The 27,403-nt window shown below is 47.6% G+C and overlaps 1 protein-coding gene and 1 long non-coding RNA gene across 7 annotated transcripts in view; one reads left to right on the forward strand and one right to left on the reverse strand.

Annotated features, from left to right (window-relative positions):
- The window catches only part of NTRK3 (neurotrophic receptor tyrosine kinase 3), a 455,727-nt gene that overhangs the window by 287,285 nt on the left and 141,039 nt on the right, over nucleotides 1-27,403 (forward strand). The window lies entirely within an intron of this gene.
- Nucleotides 1-27,403, reverse strand: part of LOC140895048 (uncharacterized) — a 58,106-nt gene that overhangs the window by 1,250 nt on the left and 29,453 nt on the right. Inside the window, exon 3 of the long non-coding RNA XR_012154052.1 lies at nucleotides 6,822-6,939. This is a non-coding gene — a long non-coding RNA (uncharacterized LOC140895048). The remainder of the gene's footprint in view (nucleotides 1-6,821; nucleotides 6,940-27,403) is intronic.

Genomic DNA, 27,403 nt, shown 5'->3' on the forward strand with positions numbered 1-27,403 from the left:
TGATTTTTATCAATGGAAATTTTTTTCTCGGTTTGTATGTGTAAGGTGAAATCGATGTTTATTGACATTTACTGATAAAAATCTAATCCTTCTGAACCTACTAATAAGCTTTAATGAGCTTGGTAGCAAGGTGGATGTGTTCTGTGCTGGAGTACCAGGTGCAGAATTTGAAAGGATAATTTAGGCACTTCTCTTTATATATATGTGGCTAGAGGCATTGATTACGCTCTACAGAGCTTTACATCCTCTAGGTCCCACTGATTTATGTCACAGTACAGAAGTTAGGATCTGCTGGGTTCTTATCACAGTTGACTCAGGGCCTGCACTTCTTAAGCTCAGCAGAAGGCACTCTCAGTTGAGACTCTCCCGTCTTGAACATAGTTCCTACAGGGCTCTGACAGAGCCTTAGTTTGGAGAGCTGCAGGATGCCATTCCAGTACAAATTGTGTAGCAAGGCTTTTCATGAATCTTCCTAATCAGGAATGGGGTTTGGGCTTTTTGTTGTTAAACAGCAGGTTTTGGTAAGCCTTGTAGAATGGTGTTTTTATTGAAGGAAGACACTTTGGGACCTATACATTTCTGAATAATAATAAAAATAAGTGGAAAGGCCAAAAACTATATTTGTTACCTACTACAGAGTGGCCCTCAAAAGGGGTGACATTCTTTCCTCATCAGACATTTAGTTCAAAACTCAACCTTGACTGTTCAGCTGATCTGTGTGCAAGCTAAACATATCAGCACCCACTGAAATCAGCCATTGGAAGTCAATTTGGATCCATGTAAGAAAATGATTACCACTGGCACTGATCCCTAAAGCCAAACTCACCTGGATTTTCAAAAACGTGGTCTGAAATTAGCGCCCCTAGGGATAGATTTTGGTCCCATTAAAGTCAATAGCAAAACTCCCGTTGGCTTCCATGGGACAAGGATTTTATCCTTAAAAGATTTTCCAAACTCTCCAGGGAACAATAAAGATTTCAGAACCCCCCTCTCTCCCCAACACACACATGCACTGGAAGCAATTCAGGATCGCAAATCAGTCAGACATTGTAAACCCACTGACAAATCCATCTAAACTTTAGAACAAAACAATTGGAATTGGCTTCTCCTCCACTTAATGCTTCTGAATCTTGAGTTCAAGATTCTAGGATTTTCTGGCAAGAGTGGATGATGAAGATGGATCTGTGCGTAAGGTTTTATGAATTCAGACAAAATGCTGGATGGCTCTGAGGACAGATATGGGAGGGGTAAGATTTAAGACACACATGCAGGAGGTCTCATGCTGCCTCTACTAGAACATCCTTGGAATTTCTAAATATTGTAAATGACACTTTTCTAACTCAAAAAGTGTCACATCCAACACGGGGGAATTCTATATTAGACCTCATCTTGTCAGATAAAGAGGAACTGATAACAGAACTGAAAAGTAATGGTAATTTAGGTACAAGCGATTATGACTTGATCACATTTTTAATGTGCAATCAGAATAAAGTCCAGACTATACACACACACATATACTTGGTGCTTTATAAGGGCCAACTTCATAAAGAGGAAAACAATTATCAGCTAAATCATCTGGGAGGAAGAATTTAATCAGAAAATATGTGAATGATAACTAGGAATTGTTTAAGAATACTTTAGTAGACCCCAAAAAGCCACAGTCCTACAATTGAGGAAGAAGGCTGTATCAGTTAAAAACTGACCTGGTTTAGAGGGGAAGCTATATATTTTTTAAAACAAGGGGTGGGGAAAATAATATAGCAAATAGAAGAAAGGAAAAGTTGATATTAATGAATATAAATCAGAAACTAGGAATTGTAGAAAATTGATAAGGAAAGGAAAGGAACACAAGGGAATATCTATGGAAAGCAGAGAAGAGGACAATAAGGAGGATTTTTAAAATTATAATAGGAACAAAAAGAATCCTAACAATGGTACTGGTCCATTACTAGATGAAAATGGTAGATTTATCAATGATAATGCAGAAAAGGCAAAAGTGTTCAATTAATATTTCTGTTATGTATTTGGAGGGGAAAATAGATGACATAATCATATCATATGATAACATTCTTCCATTGCTCCAATATCTTCAGAGGATGTTAAACAGCAGCTACTGAAGTTAGACATTTTGAAATCAGCAGGTCTAGATAACTTGAACCCAAAAGTTTTAAAAGAGCTAGCTCCGGAGCTCGCTGGACCATAAATGTTGATATTCAATAAATTTTGGAACACTGGGGAAGTTCCAGAACACTGGAAGAAGGCTAATGACATGCCAACATTTAAAAAGGGTAAACAGGATCATCTATGTAATTATAGGCCTGTCAGTCATCAATCCTGATAATAGGCAAGATAATGAAGTGGGTGATACAGGACTTGATTAATAAAGAATTAAAAGAGGGCAATATTATTAATGCCAATTAACATGGGTTTATGGAAAATACATTCTGTCAAGCTAACTTGATATCTTTTTTGATGAGATTATAAATTTGGTTGATAAAGATAATAGTGTTGATGTAATATACCTAGACTTCTGTAAGGTGTTTGACTGGGTACCTTATGATATTTTGATTTAAAAACTAGAATGATATAAAATTAACATGGCGCACATTAAATGAATTAAGAGCTGGCTAACTGATAGATCTCAAAGAGTAATTGTAAACAGAGGATCGTCATTGAATGGGTGGATTTCTAGTGGAGTCCTGCAGGAGTTGGTTCTTGGCCCTACACTATTTAACTTCTTTATTAATTACCTGAAAAAAACCCGTAAAATTGTCATTGATAAAGTTTTCAGATGACCCGAAAATTGGGCGAGTGTTAAACAATATGGAGGACAGGACCCTGATACAGCGTGATTTGGGTTGCTTGGTAAAGTGGGTGCAAGTAAACTAAGTGTTTTAATATGGTTAAATGTAAGTGTATGCATCTAGGAACAAAGAATGCAAGCCATAATTACATGATGGGGGACTCTACTGTGGGGAGCCAGTGTCCTGGAAAAAGATTTGGGGGTCATGGTGGATAATCAGCTGAACATGAGCTAAAAGTGTGATGGTGTGGCCAAACAGGCTAATGTGATCCTTGCATGCATAAACAGGAGAATCTTGAGCAGAAGTAGAGAGGTTATTTTATCTTTGTATTTGGCACTGGTGTGACCACTGCTGAAATACCGTGTCCAGTTCTGGTGTCCGCAATTCAAGAAGGATGTTGATATTTTGGGGAGGTTTCAGAGAGGAGCTCTGAGAGTAATTAAAGGATTAGATTACATGCCTTACAGTGATAGACTCAAGGAGGTCAGTCTATTTAGTGTAACAAAGAGAAGGTTAAGAGGGGACCTGATTGCAGTGTATAGGTGCCTACATAGGGAACAAATAACAATGGGCTCTTCAGTCTAGCAGAGAAATATAACATGATCCAGTGGCTGGAAGTTGAAGCTAAGACTGGAAATAAGCTGCAAATTTTTAATGGCCAAAGTAATTACCACTGGAGCAGTTTACTGAGGGTCATGTTGGATTCTCCATTGCTGACACTTTTTGAATCAAGATTGGATGTTTCTCTAAAATATCTGCTCTAGGAATTATTTTGGGGAAGTTCTCTGACCTGTGCTATACAGGAGGACAGACTAGATGATCACAATAGTCCCTTCTGGCCTTGGAATCTATGAAAAAGGCAGAGGCAGTATAGTAGTGAAGTTGCTTGAGAGACATCTTGAGGCTGCATGCTGCCCCTTAACGATGCCCCTAGGGAAGGGGAACGTCTATGAAGAATTAGTTCCAATCTACATGTCTGAATAGTGTGTGTGGGTTGGGGGGGGGCAATCCCAGGGGAATAAAAGCAGAAAGATGTTTTATGAAGTTATTAGCAGCTGGTGGTAAGTGCCTATTTATCTGCATCGAGCTGCAGAGCCTGGGAGCGGCTGGAGTGAGATTTGCTGTCGTATTGGTTCTTTAAGGATAAATAATCTTGGCTGGAATTTGCACTAATGATTTCCTAAGCGTGGTGCTGCTGGAGTTTCCAGACAAAAAATGTTTCTTTGTTTTTCAAGGGTATAAATGGGGATGGGTAGGAGGCGGGAGAAAGGTTCATTTCCCATCTTGTTCTCATTGGGAGCTTGGCAAAAGATCCTTGTGTTTTATTTCTTTTTGTTTTTTTCAAACCCCTCCCAAGATTACCTTCCTTCCAGCAAGGAGTGTGACCACTGGACATGGTCCTGCTGAAGTGTGATAAAGGCCGTTCCTTCAGTCAGCTGGGGAAGGTTCTCTCAAACCCTCTGAGAGCTGCCTCTGCTGGCTTTCCTGTTTCCGTTGTCCAGGTTGGTGGAAGTGGGCACGTTGCTGGGACGGATGCTGCCTACTCGGAGGAGTTTGGAATGGGGTCCAACAGAAGGTTTCCCATTTGCATTATTGGGGAAGTATATGGCTGCACATACAACTATTTTGCTCAGGCAGGCAGCGAAACCAAAGCAGATGCACAAAGCCATCTAGCCAGGGTCTGACGATTGTCCTGTGCATGTATCAATGGGATGCAGTTGCCAGCAAAGTATATTTCCATCTCCAGATGGAACCAGATGGCAATCTCCAGTTGCTAACCTTCCTAAAGGAACTCTCACTGATCTGTTTAGGCATTTATTCCCTGTTCAGCAGGATATTATCTGAGCACCTTACAGAAATACCAGCATTGGCAGTAGTTTAATCAGTGTTGTAGGTCTGTTTTTGGCTCTTTCCTCTTCCCTTGCATGTGAGGGTAAATGGGAAAAAAATGTAAATGTTGTATTACCACTATCTGTTGTTGTTCTAGTGAGAAAGGTGAGTCTTGTATTTAGTCCTAAAAGCAATGCCATGTTAACCTTTATGTAAGAAGGTCCCAAAGCTCAGGCTCCCACAGGTTTCATCCTTGTAGTAGCTAGTGCCTGAGGAGCCCAGCTGTCATGGGAGGTCATGGTCCCTAAGGTAGTCTGGGTTTATTGCATTGCTCATTGCTTGGAAAGCAGGACCAGAACCTTGACTTTTGACTTGTTGTTCAAGAGGAAGCCAAATGTCTGGAGTATGAAAGTTATATGCTCATATCGCTCTCTGTTGGATAGCAGGCGAGCTACTATATTTTGAATCAGATGAATCTCTTCAGGTCTAGCATTGTTATGTCCTGATATAGCACAACTGCAATAACTGAGCCTGGAGGTCACAGACACAGTGGATCTGATAGTGCAAACCAGTCAAGTAATCAAATACGTTACCGGAAAGAAAGAAAGAAAAAAAACCAACCTCATCAAGTATGTTAGGGCATAATCTCTAGTCACAGACACAAGAAAATGTTCCTGGTGTGTACTGGCTGCTAGAAGGTGAAGATTTGCGTTCTCCATGTGTTCTGTTCTGGAGGTTTGTTCCCTTTCCTGCAGCACTGGAGAATGCATAGAATGTCTGTGGTCTGAGAAGGCATCTTTGCTCACCCCACTGTACTGCTGGAAATGTGCAGCTGTCTTTGATCCTTCTAGCCATCATACTGTCATAAAACTCATGGATGATATTTGTTAACTTCTGAGTATCCTGAGGATCTTTCTGAAGATTTTTGGTGGTGGTGACTGGCCTCAGGGCTGTGTTGAGAGGCATTTTGTGTGCTCCCTCGCTGTACTCTCCATCGGAGAAAATGCTGAAGTAGTCTAGCTGAACAGTAATCATGATGATTCCCTGTGTTTTAGGGGAGGCAGTGTTACCTAGTGACTAGAGCACTGGACTGGGACTCAGGAGACCTGGGTTCCAGTCTCAGCCACTAGACCATAGGCAAATCACTTCTCCTCCCTGTGCTGCAGTTTCCCCCATCTGTAAAATGGGGATGATACTGACCATTATGAAGTGCGTAGAGATCTGTGGATGAAAAACAGAATCTGAGAGGTATTATTATTATCAAGACACCTACAGATGGGAGTCACCAAGCAGGATATGGGATCACAGCCTATAACTACCTTCCAGGCAACAATAGGAAGGAAGGATGGAAGGTTGGTAGTTGGCAAAGTTTCAGAAGGCAGTTGGACCATGCGGTGGCGTGCCGTCCAGTGAAGGAAGGATTCTGAAGGTCATGAAGAGAAAGTTCTGAAGGCTAGGTGCAGTTGGGCAGTGGAGTAGGCTTCCCAAGTGGTTGATGGAGACACCATCCCTATGGTGATGGAGGCACTGTTTCGAGAAGACCAGTGCTCAGCACCCAGCCTCTCACACTGTGACACTGGTGGCCAGATTTTCACAAGAGCACAGCACCCGAGGTACCTCCAACATGCTTTTTGAAAATCTGGCTGATAATGGGCCCTTTGTGAAGAGAAGCCCTGTAGGATGTAATGGAAACTTGTCAGGGTGACTCAGCGGATATTTTCCAGCTTGTTTGTCTGGCTTTATGAAAACTATTTGGGCAGAATGAACATTTTAGTGAAATTCTTCGTGTTACAGCTCTTGTATTCCGAGGGGCATTGTCCTCTTGAATGGATGACACTAGATTCATTCCATCACTCTCAACTTGATCATGGCACTACCCAGACCTTTGTAAAGTGTGCAGTACTTACAGCCCCTTTTACTTCTGCTCTAGCAGTGTCCAGCCACTCTGCTGATGTCCCCTGCTTCACCTCCCATTTGCATTATGCAGTCAGCCAGGCTTTCCCTTTAATAACCTTGTTGCTTGCCTTGAGAATTAGTTAATACTCTTTAGCATAAACATTGAACTGCATGCCCAATGCCTGGGAAGCCTGCCTGGATATATTGTTCCCAGCATGTCGGCTGTTGGAGCTGCGGGTATGTATATATTTTAGCCTTGACAAGTGGAGTATGTAAAGATTTTCCACTTACCTCTCTGCGTGGTCTGGTTGGTTCCAGAGCGTGTGTTAGTTCTGGCAGCTTTCGCTGCACCCTGCGTCGATCATCATGTTGGCGGATGTGAGTATTTCATGCAGGAAAAGCTCTTTTCCTGGAGAAGGAATGAATTAAGAAGAACGGTTATTGCCACTTGAGAAAAGCAGTCCCAGGCCGGGCAACAAGATGCATGGGTTGCGTTCAAATTAAGAGAACAAACATCAATACGGAAATGGAAGGGGAATGGAGACCAGGGAACTGAATTCTGTTACTTCTGAGCCAGGACAACCTTTGAAGCTGTCTGTTGCTCTGTGGCGATTTTGGAACAAATACATCTGATAGCACAGGGGTGGGCAAACGACGGCCTGCAGGCCGGATCCGGCCCCTCAGGGCTTTGGATCCGGCCTGCGGGATTGTCATCCCTGTGGCACCGCACCGCTCCGGGAAGCGGCCACACCACATCTCTGCAGCCCCCAGGGGTGGGGTGGCAGAGAGCTCTGCACGCTGCTCTTGCCTGTGGGTACCTCCCCCAAAGCTCCCATTGGCGAGGAATGGGTTACTGCGTCCAGTGGGAGCTTCGTGGGAGGTACCCACAGGCAAGGGAAACACGCTGTCCTGGCCCCGGAGCCGCTCTAGGTAAGCGGTGCCGGGCCAGAGCCTGAGCCCCTCCTGCACCCCACACTCCAACTCCCTGCCCTGAACCCCCTGCCGCATCCTGCACCCCTCCTGCACCCCAACTCCTTGCCCTTAGCCACCTCCTGCACCCCGCACCCCTCCTGCACCCCAACCTCCTGCCCTGAGCCCCCTGCCACATCTCACACCCCTCCTGCACCCTCACCCCCTCCCTTGACCCCCCCATACACCCCGCACCCCTCCTCTGCCCCAACCCCTTGCCCTGAGCCCCTTCCTGCACACCGCACCCCCTCCCACACCCCGCATCCTGCCCCCCCATCCCAACCCCCTGCCCTGGCCCTGCAAGCAATTTCCTCACCCAGATGTGGCGCTCGGGCCAAAAAGTTTGCCCACCCCAGTGATAGCAGTACATGAGAGGGTGTGAGTTCCTCTGTACATATGTATACCCATGTGTGCGTACATGCGTTCCTTCTTGCAAGTTATCTGGCGTGCATGTCAATATGTTTATAATCACGTTGAACCCAATAATCAGGTATAGCCTGTCAAATGGCACTGAAAGGTCTTCCTGCCCCAGCTCACACCCTCTGCCAGCATAACATACTAACTCTGTTCAACCTCCGCTTTGAAAACTGCTGAGAAAACAAACGTGCCCAAAACGTCAACACACTCAGAGTGAAATCCTGGCCCCCGTGAAGTCAATGGAAGTTTTGCTGTTGATCTCAGTGGAACTAGGATTTCGTTCTCACGCTCTCCTGGAGCAAGGAGAGAATCAAACTCCAGACTGGAGACCCCGCACTGACAGCGCCCTGCTCTCTGAGGCATTAATCAAGAGGGTATAAGCAGCAGTGCCTGTTTTGATCTCAGCTGTCAGGGTACCACATAGAGAGAACATCTATCACTGCGCTACCCAGGCCTCTGACTATGAAGAGAGAGCTTCATAGATGAGAACTAGCATTCTGAATATTTAGCTGTACTGAAGATGCTGTGGTGAGGGGCGGACTATAAATTATTGAATTTTATATAATAAGCACATATATACCATGGAACCCACTTAGAAAGAGCGTGGGCCTAGCAGAAGTCTGTTTACAGGGCACTCAGAGGACGTTCTATGGGGCAAATAGTGTGTCCAATACAAAAGCAACCACGTGGCGCTCCTCCTCCGAGGTAGGGAACCCAGAAAGCCAGATGGGAGTTGGTAGCTCCCTCAGGGCCCTGTGCCGCGGCATTAGTTTTTCTTAAAGGGCCACCTTCCAGTACCCTATATCAGGATGGGAATGTGTACATATCAAAACAGATGGGAATGTGTACATATCCCTGCAGCCCCTGGAGGTGGGGGTGGGGGCGGGGCGGCAGAGAGCTCCGCACGCTGCTCTTGCCTGTGGGTACCTCCCCCAAAGCTCCCATTGGCCAGGAACGGGTTACCGTGACCAATGAGAGCTTTGGGGGAGGTACCCACAGGCGAGGGAAACACACGGAGCCCTCTTCACCCCTATCCCCACCCCCAGGGGCCGCGCAGGGACGTGGTGCTGGCCGCTTCCCGGAGCGGCGCGGCGTGGGGCCAGGGCAGGCAGGCAGGGAGGCTGCCCTGGCCCCGGTGCGCGCCACTGCCACCCCGGAGCCGCTCTGGGTAAGCGGTGCTGGGCCGGAGCCTGAACCCCTCCTGCACCCCGCACCCCAACTCCCTGCCCTGAGCCCCCTGCCGCATCCCGCACCCTTCCTGCACCCCAACCCCCTGCCCTGAGCCCCCTCCTGCACCCCGCACCCCTCCTGCACTCCAGCTCCCTGCCCTGCTGCATCCTGTACCCCTCCTGCACCCCAACCCCCTGATCTGAGCCCCCTGCCACACCCTGCACCCCTCCTGCACCCCAACTCACTGCCCGAACCCCCTCATACACCCCGCATCCCTCTTGCACCTCAATCCCCTGACCTGAGCCCCCTCCTGCACTCCACACCCCTCCTGCACCCTAACCCCCTTCCATGAGCCCCTCATATACCACTTTGCTCCAACCCCTTGGCCTGAGCCCTTTCCTGCACACTGCACCACCTCCCGTACCCCAACCCCCTGCCCTGGCCCTGCAAGCAATTTCCCCACCCAGATGTGGCCCTCGGGCCAAAAAGTTTGCCCACCCCTGTGCTAACACCTGGTTGGACCACTCCGCTGAGTCCACTGATCTAATGCTTTCTCATGTGCAGGTATCAGCATGGAGGAAACAGGGCTGTGGGGGCCTTTCCCGCTTATCTTGCTCAGGAATCTCTCTTTCCCGCTGACCATGGCATCTGGCTCTCAGGGCCTCCTGCACCATCTGCAGTGTTGGTCTGAGGGGAGCTGATTAGCAGCATAGTCAGCCAAAGTCCTGCAGGAGATAGAACTCACTCGCTTTCAAAAGTAGTTTTTTCTTCCAACCAAAGCAGTCTGCCTTTGCCAGCATGTGATACAAGGGAGCGGTGCACGTTCTGCTCTTGTATCCTTTCCCTTGTTAATTCATCCCAGCCTCACTTTGAAATAATGCGAGAAGACAAACCAGGGAAGATGATTTCAGAGTAAGCCCATTCATTCCATGACTGAGCAGACCGTCGGGAAGCAGAGTGGGTTGTTGTGAAGTGAATCTGTTTCCCTTGAGGCTGCTCTGTCTCCTCGGAGTTCAACCTTGTTATGTTTTGGCCTGCGCGTGTCCAGCTATTTCTTTCTATAACATCCTTCCTTTGATAATGAACTCCGGCCAGACTTGAACATACTCTCCCTTTTGACTCCCTCAACGCTCCCCTTTGACCTTCACAACAGCCTGTGTGCTCTCAGCCTCTGCCAGAGCATCCAATGTTCTGTCTTTCTCCTGAAACATGGGTCTTTTCCTCTTGATTTTTGTAAAGGGGTTGAGGGAATGTGTCCATCCGTGGTGGTTAATGAAGGAGCATTCTGGCCGTGCTTCCTCCACATTTCCATGCCAACAAATCATTGCAGTACAAGCTTCTCTCATACACTATCACCTGCCAATGACTTTACTCCTGAACTGGTGGCACCACCCACTTTGGGGGGGGGCGGGGGGCGGGGGGCACGGTGTCAAAGGTAGCTCAGTCTCTATATAGGCAAGGGGGCCCATATTTTCTTAAAGGGAGAATGGGACAGTGCACAGGGCCGGCCCCAGGTCCCCCTCCCTACCCCTGCATGCAGGGCTGGCCCTCCCTCCGGTCACTTGCCTGAGGCCTCCCCCTCCTTCTCCTCCCCTCCCCGTGAACGGGGCTGGCTCAAGGCCCCCCGGCCACCCATTGCGTGCAGGGCTGGCCCAAGGAGGTCCCGCACCCTCTGCTTCGTTCATGGGGCGGGGCCGAGCGCTTCTTGCCTCCCACCCAGGCGGGGCCAGTCCAAAGTCCCTCTCTCCCTCCTGTGTGCAGAACTGACCTGAGCCCCCCTGCTGGCCCGAGCTGCTCTCCCCAACCCTCCCTCCTGCGCAGGGCTGGCATTGCTGCTCACCTCCTCCCCACATGTTCCTCTGTTCCCTGCAAGAGTTCACACCCCACTTTTTGGCAATACTGGGCATTTGTCCAGTTTAATCTTGCCAACTGATGATCAGGATGGCAAGAGCAAACGGGACGAAGGGCCAGATTTACCAAAAAAGTCGGGATGGCCAGGACATGGCTCAAAAAAGGGACTGTCCCAGCCAAAATGGGACATATGGTCACCCTAATGTAGGCTCAAGCTTTTGGGGGCTCTCCTGAGCACTGGGTGGTACTTACACAGCTAAAACCTCTACAAAAATGTCCCCTTTGATGTCTGTGAGGAGGCCGAGGGCTTGCAGCAGCACCGCTCTAGTGCTTAGTGAAGATGCTGCCTATGCCAACGGGAGAGCTTCGCCCACTGGCATAGTTATTCCACCTTCCCTAGAAGTGGCAGCGATGTTGTCAGGAGAAGCCCTCCTGTCAACGTAGCACTGTCTACACTGGGAGTTTGGTTGGTATAGCTGCATCACCATTAGTTTGTAGTATAGACCAGGGCTTAGTATGTCTTCTGTTGGTTTGGGTTTTTTTCAACAATCAACCATGGTGGCTGTTTGCACTTTCTGATACCAGGGTAGGATACTTTGATTACTGCAGCTACCATTCTGTGAATCAGGTCAACTCCATTTTGGGCTGTCATCTGATAAAAGACATAAGAGCCAATGAACATCTTTAGAAATTAGTCTAGGGGAGGTTATTTGGGGAGAGGGTTTCTGGTGTCCTATGCAGAAGGAGCTTTCATGCATGAATTTCTTTCACATAGTTGAATAACCCCTCACGGTTTTAACTAGACATTGAATTCGCAGCATCTCCTCAGAGAGGCTTGTAGGCAGCTTTTGGGAATGAATCTTTAATTTTGGTCTATAAAACACAATAGAAGCCTCTCCTAGACATGAGAGCAATTAAAATGTCCACTGAGTGAATAAACACAGTCTAATAATAACGGTACCGTTAATGAGACTTCAGATGTTTTAGCAAACTGGCCTAGGTCTAGCAAGTTTGGAGATGCATTATCTGAATAAAGTTGCTGCTGCTGTGAATTGCAGAGATGTTTCCTAAATGCCGTGGGCTTTAACTGAAGCTTCACTATCCCACTACCACCACTGTGGGTGGTGTGTATCCCATCCCAAGGGAAATATACTTTAGGCAAAACATAGCATGGAAGGAACGAGAGCAATTTTGCAAAACAGTTCACTTGATTCCCTCTTGGAAGGAATTCAGAGAAGATCAACAAAAATAATTAAGGTTCTGCAGGGATTAAATTGTACAAAAAAGCTAAGTATGTATACCTTGGCTAGACAACGGCTAAGCGGATGTGATAACCAGCAGTGCATATTTAAAAGATGTAAACAGTGAGGAAGGAGAGGGATTTCTTAGGGTAAGGGGCTAGAACTGGAAATTGCAAGATAAAATTAAGCGCAAGAATATGTAGCTTCACTATCCCGAAACTTTTCCTAATCATAGAAATGTAGGGCTGGAAGGGACCTTGAGAGGTCATCTCGCCCAGCCCGCTGCACCGAGGCAGGACCGAGTATACCTAGATCATCCCTGACAGGCATTTGTCCGACCTGTTCTTAAATACCCCCAGTGATGGGGACTCCGCAACCTATCCCATGTTTAACTATCCTTATATTTACAAAGCTTGCCCTAATATCTAACCCCAATTTCCCTTGCTGCAGGTGAGCTGTATGAGAGAGTGGTATAGTTTCCAAGGTGAATGCCTTATTACTTGAGTAATTTAAAGCTCGTCTGAGCTAATTATGCTCGTTAGCTGGAAGGTCATGGCTGAGGAGCACTGGCAACACTGTATGAAGGTGGCAGAGTGGGGCAGCAGGAGGGGTAGAAATCAGGGATGAGCTGCATGAGCAGAGATTAGTAATCAGTGGATTGCAGGACTAGATTGTGGTGTATTAGCACTGTAGGGTTGTGCTTGGGAAGTTTGTGCAGCCCCTTCCTGACCTGTGCCTAGCTCTAACCAGAGCTATAAGATGCTCACATGCAGAAGCACCAAATTCACCCCCAAATCATAGTGGGAAAGGTGGAACTGTAACCCCATGCTGTGTAGTCACTGTGCTTTACCACTGGAAAGCAGTGGGAGGAAGAACAAGATACTGACTGTTTCCCCCACTCAAATGTCTCCTTCTATCCCTGTGACTGCCATATTTTGTACTCATGGGTGAAATTGCTAAGTGGAAGGTGTGTGAGGGAGGACTGGCTGAAGTCTCTCAGCCTTGGCTGATTAATTAACTCTTCAGATTAATTTCCTTTCTGATTACCGCTTGACTAATTCCTCCTAAATTCGTGAGACCTCCTCACTACTTAATCCTCTTTGTAAGACTTCAGAGTGAAACGCTTGAAGTAAACATTAGCAAAAAAGGAAGACATTATGAAACACAACAATGCTCCCGCTCTCCCGTTGGGACACCCCCTCCCGTCCCACCCCCACAGCAGCACTTTCCCTTTGCTTCACCATGGGGGCTGTGTGAGGCAGACTCTCTCAAGGGTTCTTCAGAACTCGCCTCTTTTCCTCATGTCTAAACCTGCTTTGTGTGTTGTTTCTCTAGTGTGTCTGTAACAAATTGCATAATTTCACTTGTTCAGCCTGATAATTAGTGACAATATCCCAGTAATTTGCAAAGGGGCAGGAGGAGGGAGACTCGTGGAAGCTCTGCTCAAAAACATTAGAGGAATCTTTTCTCACAGCTTCATTAAAGAGAATGTCCATACCTATCAAATAGCTTTTGAGTGCAAGAGACTGACAGTGCTCCTGGGCTTTGCCAGGCATAGGTATCACACAAACATCTCCACACACCTCTGCAAAGGCACCCCAGTCGTAATCTGCAGTCCCTCCAGTTATTCCAGCCCTGCCTCCTCCAGCTTTTGAATGCATCTCAGTCCCGATCTGCAGTCCTCCTTCACCCCTCTGCCCCATTATTCTAGTCCTGCCCGCCTCCCACAGCTTTTAAATACACTTCAATCCTCATCTGCATCCACACGGTTATTCCACTCCTGGGACTCTCCTTCACAGCCATGTCACTGTATCTCAGTCCTGATTCGGGTGAGACAATATTATTGGGACCGTTTTGTCTTATAAACGCAAGTATACCCCCTCTTTTTCCTCCCCCCCCCAAAAAGTGTCCCAGTTTTTCACACTGGTCACCATACTCCTGATTATAATTAATTAATTAATTTGTTTATTACTGTTCCAGCCAGATTTGGGGCGCTCTCGTATTAGGCTTTGTACAAACACATATGAAGACCTGGATGATCCCTGGAAGAGTTTACAATTTACAATGTGACCCATGAAATTTGAGGGAGAGGTATATAATCAAATATATAATTGATGGTCAAATGGGATTAGTCTATGTTGCATCCGGGTAGATGCAAATGCCTAAAACACCCCATGTGTCCATCACTGATTGCTGGGATGTCATAAGAAATCAGCCAGAGAAGAGTTTTGAAGGAGCAGAGCGTAGTGGCCCTGCTGATCAGTTCAGGGAAGATGTTCCATATGTAAGGGGCAGGAGGGAAGAAAGCCTGGAGATATGTATTTGAGAAGCTCACAAACAGGGTAACGAGGTTGGGTAATGGTTGTTGGTAGATAGGAGAAGGTGGCGATCATGGTGGTAGGGGTGGTACAGTGAGAGAACAGAGTGGACAAATAGGGGTGGGTAGAATTGTGAAGCGCCAATAAGGTGAGGGCAAGAAGTTTGAATTTGATATAGTGAGATGAGATCCAGGATAAAGGTGACATGGCCAAAGTGATGGGCAATAATGGGGCCTGCTACAGAGCAGGTCCAAGTAAAATGGATATGCTATGAAAATCTGAGGACTCGCATATGCTATGGACCTGATCTACAGCATCCCCAATTACACAAGTCTAGTACTCTCCAGAGGAAGGTGCCGTGACACTTGTAATCTGCCCTGGAAGCCCTCGCCCTGTCCCAGTTCTGACCACTCAACAGCCCTACTAATGCACCCTCCTCCTTTTTTGTAGAGCACCCTCTGCTATTCCAACCCTGGGCTCTCCCAAACAGTTCTGTCAATGCACCGCCATCCTGACCTTCGGCACCTCCTGCTATTCCGGGAGATAGTCTCTGCAGAACAGATGACTGCTTGTTCCACTAAGAGCACTATGTTTTTATTCCTGGGCATACATTCCCAGAGTCTCTGGATGCTTTAATGAAATATTAGTAAAAACATAACTTACACTGAAAAAGGAAACCTGCCCAAATCAATCCCAGAGCGGGAACAAAACTTTCCCCATCTTCCTCCAGCATCCCACCCTCCTAACATGCAATAAATGGACACGACACCCACTGGAAACATAACATTCAAAGAGAAACAACAAATTCTGGTGCAGTGCTTTGACCAATGCTTTGTGGATAGCAACAAGGTTCTACTAGGAATCCGGCTAGACCTAGCCAACTCCTTTCACTTGTGACCTCAGCTCGTGAAAGGCTAGTACAGCGGCACTTGGAGTGAGCCATTCCTTTTTCTTCATTTGTGTTCTGTGTGCAGTACTTAAATGTCGCCTAGACTAATTAATCTCGGCTGAGTTTGAGCTGCCAAGTGGAAAAAAATAAGAAAGAGGGTTTGTGGATCGAGAAAAAAGTAAAAAAAGTGATTGCTCTCTGACGGCGAAAACCGCTATTGGAGGCTTTTGGAGCAGACGCTGTTTTTGGATTCCAGGCTTTGCTGTGGTAGCCTTGTGCAGCCCGGCCCTGAGTACCACTGCACTCTCCTTGTCTAGCTGCTCTGATTATGATATTTAAATCGGTCTTTAGATCTGCTGCTTTGCTTTGTCCCTGCTGGAGCCAAATTACTCTGGCTGATAAAGGAGATTGAACCATATGCAGAGAATATGCCGTGCTCATATACATGGTATTAGACACAACACTGAAAGATTACCGAAGGTACAGTGCAGATACTGCAGCCAGGGAGCTCTGGCTGCAAAGCACACAGGCAGAAGCTTCTGTTTTTCACTGGCGCCACCACCCTTGACAAATAATTTTTGTTTGTGCCAACTTTATTCTAGCTGGTGTATGACAAATTGTAACTGCACTCTGCCAGCTTAAAGAGGCCTACCTAATTTCAGGCAGCTAGGAATTGGTTTACCAGAACAGACCAATGTTCTCTTTAGTTCCGTATCCTGGCTCCTGCCTCACTGGATCACATTAATAGTCCATTTAGTCTATGCACCTAATTGAGCAATGATGTTCCTTGTAGTGGGTGGGGCAGGGTTCTTCCATCAGTTTAAGTCATCAAGTGTGAGGACTGGTAGACTGCATAATTTTATCCTGGCAAGTGTAAATGCAGTTGCTAGCCAGAGACGTAGTAGTCTGTAGTTATTAGAGCAGGTGCTTGGGAGTTGGGAGTCCAGGGTTCTCTTCACAGCTCAGCAACTGACCTTGGACAAGTCACTTAATCCCTCTGTGCCTCACGTTCCACATCTGCAGAACTCTGTCTACCCACCTTGCAAAGCACTTCGATCTCCTTGAACAGGAGGTGCTGGAAAAGCACAAATTGTTATTTCTCAGACTTGCTGGGCTACCCCACGACCCAGTGTCTAAAAGCATGGATTTCATTCCTGGTCTCCAGAGCTCTCCACATACCCTCTTGGAATCAACAGCGGGTGTTTAAGGTGGCTCCAGTTCTGTGCACAGAAAACAATGTCACTCTGCTATAGATGGCGTTGCATGCCTGGTGGCACTGATGCAGGTGCAGATGCATTGTGTAGCTGCTCTGGATTTGGCCCCATCACTGATGCAGTCAGAATGGCAGTGCACTAGCCGTGGAGCAGTCCCATACTTGGATGGTAATTGCACCCTGAGAGTATACTCTGTCTTTGTTTCTCTCTGGGTGCTTACATGGCCTGCTGACTGTAGTATCTGGTGGCTCCCCCTCTCCACCACACATATGCTTTCATTCCTGCACCCAGCTTAGGTTGGGGTGGGGAGGGAAGACTATAGTCTCCTGTATGTCCTGTTATGCAATCAGAGTGACCCCATGTCCCCTCTTTTTGCTACGTAAGAAGCATATTTCCCTTTGCTTCAGCATGCTCAGTAACCCTAGGAGTAATACAGTAACTGTTGCTCATATGCCAACTGCTTGCACACAGGTTCCTGTGGTTTGTATCACTTTCACATTTACTTTTGTTGCCATGGGTCTGTTCAATTTGTAAAGAAGAAGAGAAAGAGCAAAAATAACAGCAGTCATAAAATAATGGCAAAGCCAGAGATGGCCAGTCAACGACTCTTATTTAGCCCATCTCATCATGCAGGAAGTAGAGGGCACCTGGCATTTCAAACAAATCCACAAAACACCTTTTAAAAATAACATATAATTAACCTATAGAGCTCGCTGCTGCAGGGCGATAGCTTGCTAAGATCCATCTGACAGTGGTTCAGTGAGAGGATTTGTTGGGTCTCAATCCGATTTCTAGTGGACAGGTTCCCACATCCCGGGCGTAAATCACATGCTGATGGTCATGCTTGGTAAGAGTCATCTCCGGAGAGGAGCCAAGAACTGAATGGGCCATGGGGCCTGCATTCCTCTCTAGCTCCTCAGGGTCTCTGCAAGGCATGGCAGAGGCGCAGAACGGGAAAGCTGCCCTGCAGTTACCTGGGCTATGTCTGGTCTGTGGATCAGAGGATATCCCTGTCCAAGACTGTCATTCTGGCATCTTTCACCAGCATATAATGTAGTTTAATAAAAGAAACAATCTGTCACTTTCCCCTTCACCCCTCTCTGAATGCCCTGCTCCAGTCTCTGACTGTCCTTGCCATATAAAGCCAGACAGCATATCCCAGGACTCCGACTGAACCTTTTGGGCTGTGTCTGTGCTCTGCTATGTCCTCCACAAACGTGCAACCAGCATGTGAAAAGGAAGCATGGAGAAAGCCAGTGGTCTGATTCTTGGCCCTAAGGAGCTGGGCTACAACCAGCCACCTCATGGTTAGGTGGTGTGGAACCAGAACACCCTTCTGGCTTCCTGCACAGTTTGGAAGCTGGCAAGTCAAAGTGAGGGATGCAAGACAGATTAGCATGGGGGGAATGATGGTAATGTCTGGGAAAGCAATGGATTCACAGGGGTGGGTAGATTTCCAGCTGATGTAGCAGATCCAAAAATGCACATAAATTATATGTGGCTGAAATGATAGTTTTGCAAAAACACATCTCTGCAAATGCCCTGGAAAAAACCCCTCAGAGCCCAAAGAAATTTCTCATTTTTATGAGGTGGCCAGAGGGTGAGCACAATATCCCTTCAATACTGTATTATATCAGAATCTCACACACACACTCCCTCCATCCATCTCCCTCAGGCAGCTTAACTCTGTAAAGATGACTTAGAGCATGAAGGATGCGGTAGGATTGAACCCTAATCAGATCATTACTGCAGCAAGGAGGGGAAATAACTTCCAATCCAAAGCTGCCGTCATTTTACTTATTTCATAATAGCTTTTATTTATTTATTTTTCCTGCTGCGTGGTCCAAAAATTCTCCCTAAAGACAGGGGAGAGGATGAGCCACAGTGACTTAGGGAGAATAGATGCTCCCTCGCTCTGAATTAAAAACAAACACAAAAAATACAGCTGTGTGCATGTACACAGTGCAGAGTTTTGCAGCAATCCAAATAATTTATTCTCTCTAAACTAAAATTCCAGCTGTCAAACTTCTCTGCCTGTTTAGAGCTGTTGGCTCTTGAGACCAAAGACTAGAAAAAAGGAGGAAAATGAGGGTGATACTTTTTGAAAAAAAAAAAATAATAAAAACAAGCCATGGGGAAACTGGCTGTTTGATGGCACCACTAATACAGTGCATTTCACTTCTGGCCTAGACATCTGGTTGCATCTTATGTTGGTGGTAGCTGAAAGCTGTTACTAGCTTATGACTATTTGGTGCTCCTCCCTCTGAAATGAGCCGGAGGTCACAATATAGCAGAGAGGTGCCCGCTTCACAACTGGAAATAAGGGGAAAGGCTGAATAGTCAGGGGTTTGACATCGGGATATAGCGAAGTGGCCTATTTGAATCCAGTCCAGGTCAGTCGTGACCACAGACTTGCTAGCTGTTTGGGTTCTGTGACATGAGCCTGGTGATTTCCATCGCTTCCAGTGGACAGGTGCCCATGCAACAAGAATACCATCACTGCAATTGGCACTAATTGTTCCCCTTACTGGTAGAAGGCCAAGAACTGAATTGCCTGCTCATATGTCCTTTATACTGTACTAGTATCTTTGGACTGTGGGCGATTACGTCATCTCTGATATAGTCGGGTTCTCAGCTATTTTGGGCATTACTGATTAGGACCAAGACTTTGAATTTGGTTTGGAAGTGACTGGGGAACCGCTGGCGTGTGTGGAACACTACAGTAATATTTTCACTTTGAACCTTTGTTGCTTAAGACTCAGACAACTGCCTGGTGCCTGAGTTGTAGCTTCAGTGGCATCCCCGTTAATCATTGGGTAGAGGGAATTGCTGCCATCTATCTTGGAGACAGCGAGCATGGATATGTGTGGCAAGGTCTGTTTTGGAAGAGGAAAGAGTGGAGTCTCCTGGGCAGGTGGAGGCGGTAGGAGGCATCCACACCACTATTGCAGCCTTTGTGCGTTGCAGTAGTGGTGAGGTAGCAGCATGTAAACTTGAGCATGGACTGGAGGTAGTTCCTCCCGGTTAGAGTTGATGCACATTGCTGGGGTGGTAAGTGGGGGAAACTTGCCATGCTGCTGTCTGTGCTTTACCTGTCCTGGGGATAAATAGAGGCCTTGATCTCCAGGGCTGTCAGACTAGCATCTTTCACCAGCTTGAGCTGCTGAGAAAGAAAGAGGTGCTGAAATAAACGTGGGGCAGAGCTGTAATTGCCCAGTCAGATGGGCTCACAAATGCTAGCTCATACCTTTGAACCTTGGGATGATCGTTCTACAAATTCCGTCATGAATGGCACCCCCTTCGCTTGCATGTCTGGGACACGAGGCACCTGAGCTGGGTGCACTATGCCCAGACAACGGTGCCAGGCGTGGGAGGTGACGCTCACTGGTGGAAATGCAAGGCGTCCTGTTGGAAAGCAGCTGTGAGAGGAAAGGGTTTGGTTTTGTATGTGTGACCCCAGAGGGCAAAGGGAAGAGGCTGGAGAGGAGGCTGGAAAGGAGAATCTGCTGGGCAGCACAGCGGTGGCCTGCCTGCACAGAGCTGTCTCAGCAACATCAGCATTCCCTGCTTGAAATGGTAAATTATTCTCCTCCTCGGTGTGATATTTTTTTATGTGCTTTTCTCAGCAAAATCAATCAAGAGGAATTGATAATTTATAAGCTTTTGTTTGCCTTTTTCACTGTTCGGGGGGGGGGGCGGCAGGGAAGCAGAATTCAGAGAAGCAAACGCCAGAATAAAGGAGTTGAGGCGTTTGCATCTCCGTGTCCCTGTGCTTCCCCCAGCCCTGGGGTGGGTGCAAGGGTGAAAAGTGGGGGAGGGCTGCTGTCTCCTTTAGGATGCTCTGTGGGGGTAAGGTTTCTTTGTTGCAGCTGTTGACTCATCAGCTTCTCCTGAAGCAATGTGGCTGCTGTTGCTAGCTAGGCAGCAAAAGAGGGGGATGAGCCTGCCAAAGAGTGTGTCCGAATGTATCCGTGTCAGGGACCCAATCCTGTGAGGTGCTGAGCACCCTCACTTTGCACTGAAGTCAACAGAGTTATGTTGGGCTGACTGAGAGCAGGACGTGCTCTGCTTTCTGTGTGCAGAGAATGATGCAGGGAAAGAGATTAGATGAGGCAAGTAAAAAGATAAAGGCTGGTCAGCTGCCATCCTGGTTTATTCAGAAAAAGAAATACCCCATGGCAGCATAGTCCATGTGTCTGCTAGATACATCCCAGCTGATGCTCCCTCACGCTCATGTGCACCCACAGACGTGTTTGTGCCTCCGCTCCCTGCAAGCGTGTGGGAACGCGTCTCTGCCATCCGTGCCCACCTCACCATCATTCACCCCCTGAATGGCAAGTAAGATATTGAGAAGGGACCCGTGTCCCTAGGGAAACTACCCTAGTTTGAGAATTACAGGAGCCACCATTGTAAAGTAGAGACAAATGTTAGAGCTGTGCAGAGAGAAAGATAAATAGTCAAGGAGACACTCTGCTCAGATAAATAGGTGCTGTAGATAAATACATCGACAGATACAGGAGGTAATTATGTAGATGGATAGCTACCCAGACTAGTGCGTGGACATGGATAATAGTGCGCTGCTGTAGTCTAAAGAGAGAGACATGTTAGTCTGTAGCTCAGTTCCTGTTCCCTGACTAAGGGCTTGTCTTCACGTACAGTGCAGGAGCCGCACAGCTGCATCAGTGAGGCCGTAGTGCTTTAGTGAAGACGCTGCTACACCAACGAGAGAGCTTCTCCCATCAGGGACGTTAATCCACCTCCTCCAGTGGTGGAAGCTATATCGACGGGAGAAGATCTCCTGTCAACATAGTGCTGTCTACATGGTGGGGTGGTGGGATAGGTTGGTATAACTACATCTCCCAGCGGTGTGGATTTTTCACACCCCCGAGTGACATCGTTATACCGATATAGGCCTAAGCTAACCCTCCTCAATGCCATTGTCACTGGAACGGAAGTTTCCTTTGTGGGGAGCTCAAAGTGGGCAGCGGGCGTTTTTCTCAAGAAAGGTTGGTTTCCATAGTCTGAACTCCTTGTGTGGCTTCACACCTCCATTTCCGAGAGCAGCCTGCATGAGTGATCATGGAAGTGAGTGATGATAATGTAGTTAGGAATTGTAGCTCCATCTCTTGACAACATCCTGCCCAAGAGCTGAATGTCCTTCGGCCTTTGTGCACTGCCAGTCCAGTGGTGCCAAAGGGAAACCAGTTTTGGTGGCTGCACATGCTCCTATGGTGCTCGCATATCCACTGAACCTAGTGAAACTGCTGGTGTTTGCTTAGCTGTCCCTCCCCGCCTAGTAGTGAAAAGTGCTTTGGTGGTTGGTCCATTGTGGAGCAGAGGCATAGAATGAAGCCTCAAGCTTCTGGTTAATTTTGGTGGTAGATAGATAATAAATAATGAAGGAGGGAAGCTCAAGATGTTGGGACTTAATGTTGGCTTTGAATAAACACTGCAGAATTTGGATCCTTGTCCAAAATGTTTCACACCTTTTAGGCTTGCGGAGTTTGTCTGGAACTCTTCTGGCAACAGGCTTTCTCACATGGCTTTTGTGTCACGTACCCCAGAGACAGTCTTCAGCACTTCTGCTTCTTATTGTAGTTGGCACCTGAATAGCTGCACAAATGGAAGAGGAAAAAACTGACTTGTGCCTTTCTGAACTCTCAGAAAGGATGGTGTTCAGCTTTTGTTCTAGAAATTGGCAAAAGCTCCTGGGTTTTTGTTTTCTTCAGAACCCTTTTGCCCATTTCCTCTGTTACTGCTCACTTTGACTGGGCCTGGCATATGCCAGGGCTGGCTTCCTGGGAGCCAGCAGATCTTTCTGATCTACCCTAGTAGATTCTGTTTGTTGGAAAATGGATGTTACTGTGTGAGCAATGATTGACAGCCCAGCCTGTAGTGGACTGGTTGGATCGTGGGGTTACTCCTGCGCTATAGAGCCCTTTTAATCTTTAGTTTTCTGGTTCAAGTCCAGTCCAGGATGTGATTGATTGACAGTCACCAGCATATGAAGGCTGCGTGATGTGGAAGGAGTTATTGTCCACGTTAAAGAAAAGCAAACAAAAATACACCACTACAAATGTCACTAACTGACCTCCTAACAGCAGAGAGAGGCTGAGAATTGAATGAGCCAAGGAGAATAAATTCTTCTCCCACCCTGTGAGGTAGAGTCCTTCCCAAGTAATATCCTCCTTGGACACAAAACATAATCGGAGAAAAGATAATTCTCTCCTGAACTTCAAAATGGGTGTTAACTTACTCCCCAGCACAAACTGGTTTACAGCGCTTTCCATGCCATTTACTGTTGTCTTTTGGGTTTTGTTTAAATGGCTCAATGCTGTGGGAGTCCTCCACTTGACCCAGAAGTTCAGTTCATTCCCTGCCAGGTGACAGAATGCAGGAAGATGATCAAATAGTTTGTATTAATGCTCTTAGATGACAGACACTGCCTTTCTGTAACACCTTCTTGAGATGTAATGCTGGATTTGGCTGTCCAGTGACCGTGCGGCCTCCCCTGGTGATTCCTATCAGCTGCTGAAGAAAATATGGTTCAGGAAGAGGTGGCCAGCCCTTCTCTCTGCACGGAGAACACCCCTAACTGGTATAGATCCCATGGATGCAGCATTTCCAGTTACTCTTTCCCTCTTATTCCTCTGGGCCCTTTCCCTTATGAAACGTGTTTTTAAAATCCAATACATCTGAAGAAAGAGCTGCGGGACCGTTGGTCAGGCCTGTGTTTGTTCCCTTCCTCGCTCATCACCGCCTTCACCTGGCCATATAGATCCCCATTGCTGCCCTCCTCCCATCTATTTTTGCACCACAGCTGCAAATGAAACAAGCAGCTCCCTGCACCAGGCAGATTGCTCCTTGGCTAAGAGGGTCAGAAATTGATGGCTTTGTGGCCAGAAGACACTTGTCATGGGCTTGACAGGTTGCTTGGTGTTGCAGGGTGGAAGCGGGGGAGGGAGGCAATGTGCTTGCTGTTTATTGGCCCCCTGGTGGGACCAGTAGGCGACCTAGTGTAGTGACTGCTCTGGGCATTTAGTGAGAGATTTATGAGTTTGTAATTTTCTCAGGCCCTGAAGAAAAACTGTCTTTAATTAAATTTGGATTCCACCCCCTCCTGTCCTTCCTCTCTTCCATGGTTGTGGATTGTTTACTGAGACGCCTGCATAGCTTTTGAAGAACAGGTAAGAGTCTTTGAGCATAGCCAGGAGGAGCAGGGGATTGAAAAGCAAACAGACAGCTGGAGAATGCGACAGAGAGAGACAAAGGAGGCTTTGCCAGGCTTAGAGAGTGCTCTGTGATGCTCTGTGATACCCCACTGTGTGCACTTCAGGCCAGCAGGAGCTGGGAGTGCTCTGGGTCCTTCTGCATGAGAAAGATCCTGGATCAGTCTTCAGATCCTGGCTGACCTCTTGGGTTGCTGCTCTGAACTGCTGTCTAGGAGCCCAAGGTTTGAGTCATGCTCCTGTTCTTCCTTCCTCAGGTGGCCAGGAGCTAGGATTCCTGCAAAAGCAGTGCTATCCCGCCCCATCTCGTGGTGAGGTGAGATGAGCTTAGGTTGCTCTGCTGTGCCACCCCGTGGCTGATGTAAGAGCATCACACAGCCCTCCCTGTCTGAATGAAGGTTGCCTCCAGTGGTGAGAATGGAAAGCAAGAGGAGAAATAGCTGTGGGGAGGGGTTAGGTTTAATATTATTTGAAGTGGACGGTACCAGAAGAGTAAACTGGGAAGCTGGCCTGGTTGCTTGAGCTCTTCTGTTGAGGGAGTGGCCAGAAGGCATCCCCGGAGATGCGAACAGGGCACTGCATTGGATGTAACGGTGCTGCTGCTGCGCCCACAGATCCTCCTTGTCTTCTTGTGCAGACAGCCAGATGGAGAATGCCGCTGTAGCACTTAGTGAAGACACTCCTACACTGACAGGAGAGCGTCTCCCGGGGCTGTAGTTAATCCCCCTCCCCGAGAGGGGATAGATGTGTCGATGGGAGAAGCTCTCCTGTCGACATAGCACTGTCTACATGAGGGGTAAGGTTGATATAACTACGTTGCTTGGGGGGTGTGTGGATTTTTCACACCCTTGAGCGATGTAGTTATACTGATATAGGTCTTCAGTGTAGACCTGGCCTCAGTCTCATTTCTGATCCCCATCCAACAGCTAAAACAAACACTTCATCTGGCCTGTGGGTACACACCGGCTCCCATCCATTCACCCTCTCAGCCCTGAAGACCCATAGTTAAAAGGCTCTGGATACCCATTAGCACTGTCTGCTCCATACTGAGGATGGTTTCACCTGCCTTTGTGCTGAGATTGCTGGGATGAAAAGTGGTCCAATTTCCGTCCTGCTCCTGCAGTGACTTGGTATCCACTTCGGAACAGCTGTTCTGTGCCACTCCAGTCACCAGCCTCAGTGTTTCCAGTGATATCTACATGATCCCTACAGCCACATTCCAGTGATCCCAGCCACATCCCTACACATCCTGCGGACACATGCCTCAGTCATCTCAGGCATTTCTGGGTCTTGCAGAGGCATGGAAAATCCTCCCGTCTTGGGCCCACTCTGGGGGTGCAGCAGCTTGGTGCTGTAGGCGCTTCTCGCCAGGTGAGCGGATAGGTTTGGCGGCACCCTCACAGTTGTATTGTGCTGGGAGCTCCTTGTTTGTTCATCCGCATGACTGGTGCCTGCTGCTGGGTGTGCTTGGTCTGGGCAGCAGCAGTCAGTGGGTGTCATGAGGGAGGCACAGAAAACTCTAGCGGCTCTCGGCCTGCTTGCTGCCAGCATGGGGCGTTCCAGATTCCTTCCCCTCACAGTGCTGCAGATGAAAAGTCTCCTGTGCTTGCCTTCTCCCTCAGATGGCGCATATGGAGGAGACGTATGGCCTCCGCACATGTTCGGTTCTGACTTTGCAGCACAAAGCTGCTGTCGTTCGTCTTATCGTGAGCTACAAAAACAACCAGGGAAAAATATAAATCCCCTAATGTGAGAGCCCTGTCTCAGGAAGTGGGCTGGGCTCAACACATATTGATGCTTTGCCTGTGCGGAATGACAGATGCTGTCCTTTGCATCCCCTTAATTAGTCATGAAGGTAAATGTCGACCGCCTCTGTTTCCTCTGCCCTCCTGGCTCGTGGCCTGGCAAGAGGTATCTTTCCCTCCTACTAGCTCTCAGGATGTTGATGAAGTAGCTAATAATGACACAGGCCATGTGTGTGGTGATGGGGATCTGGCTTGGGAGGGGGAGCGCACTCTGTCCTTCCAACTTGTATTATTTTAAACATAGACAACTTGGATTGCAAAGAACTGGGCATAAAAGTAGCCACCGCTAACCCCCTCCCTTCTGTGAGGCAGGGCTAGCCCACAGCTCACATGGAAAACTCGAGGCTGCAAGTAGAGTCTTTTCTAGCCTGAATCTCCTGTTGGCAAGACATTGATTATGCCAGAAAAGCCTTTGGGTGACCAAGACCCCATTCTGATGTCCAGTTGTATTCACTTACTTCCTTAGAAGCCTCTGACAATAGAGTTTCCCCTATTTTGCTGTTCTTAGGTGGGAGTAGATGCTCTTTATGTGCACACACGTCTAGTCTGTGTCTATCCGTCTTCCCACATTTGATCCCATATGGAGTCTCCTGCATTGCGATAGGTGGTTTCTGGGAACTTCCCCTCTGACTCTTACCCATCTTAGCATATTGAGCCAACTGATTCTCTCTCTCATCATTCTTCTTTTTTCCCCCTCCTGGTCCTTTAGTGCCTGGTGTTCGTGGGCATTTTCTAACCAAAGACCTCTTCATGTGCCCTCCTTCGTGATGCATCCCGGTGTGTGACACAAGTGGCATCCTCACGTGCTCTTCAGTAGAGCACTTAAAAGCTCCCCTCACTTTAAGACTCTCCTCTCTCTTCCTGTCATTGGGCCATAGGCAGCCTTGATGTACAGGACCCAGCTCCATTCAGTTGGTGGAGTGGCACCCACTCATACCAGTGTCCCCTTGAGTTTTCAAAGGACAGGGAGGGGCCAAGAGCATAATACCTTTTTCAAGGTGGGGGTAGGAAGGATGTGTTCTAATAATAATACCTATCTCTTATATAGCACTTTTCATCAATAGATCTCAAAGCACTTCAGTCTTCAATTTGTTTATCCTCACAATACCCCGGTGAGTAGGGAAAGTATCAGTATCCCCTTTTTACAGATGGGGGAGTGAGGTATAGAGATGTCAAATGACTTGCCCAAGATGACCCAGGAAGTCTGTGGCAGAGCAGGGAATCGAACCTGGGTCTCTAAAGTCCTAGGCTGGTGCCCTAACCTTCCTTCCTCTCCAACTTCTAATTGCCAGCCAACCCCACCACTTCTTTTTGGGCACCTGCTACCACCAGCTGCTTGGATTCGTTCAAGCTGAAGTCAATGGAAGCAGCTGGGGATGCCACAAGTGAGGATCAGGCTGGTTGCTCAGGTGGCTAGGTGTGGCTCTCAGCTTCTGCTCTTAAAAGCTTGACCGGAAAGCCTTTCCCCCAGAAGAGAGGTGATTCATCATGCACATATACGCTGCCCCTCCCCCCCTTAAATGTGATTTGCTCTAGAGGTCTGGTCTAGAGGCACCCCCTGGGGGTGGGAGGTGAAGTCAGTCTCCAGTGGCCTGTTCAACCCTTGGCCTCTCTGTTAAGAGTGTCAACAAGGGGAAGAGTAGTGTTAATTGTGATCATGCTGTGGACTGCTGTCCCCATAACTCTTTCACTTGGGTGACTGGGTAGTAAATTTTGGTCTTTATTGACCTGGGCTGGGTTTGAACTAGCTGCCTAGAAGTGAAAGGAACC

The sequence above is a fragment of the Lepidochelys kempii genome, chromosome 10, assembly GCF_965140285.1.
Source record: "Lepidochelys kempii isolate rLepKem1 chromosome 10, rLepKem1.hap1, whole genome shotgun sequence".
Classification (NCBI taxonomy): domain Eukaryota; kingdom Metazoa; phylum Chordata; order Testudines; family Cheloniidae; genus Lepidochelys; species Lepidochelys kempii.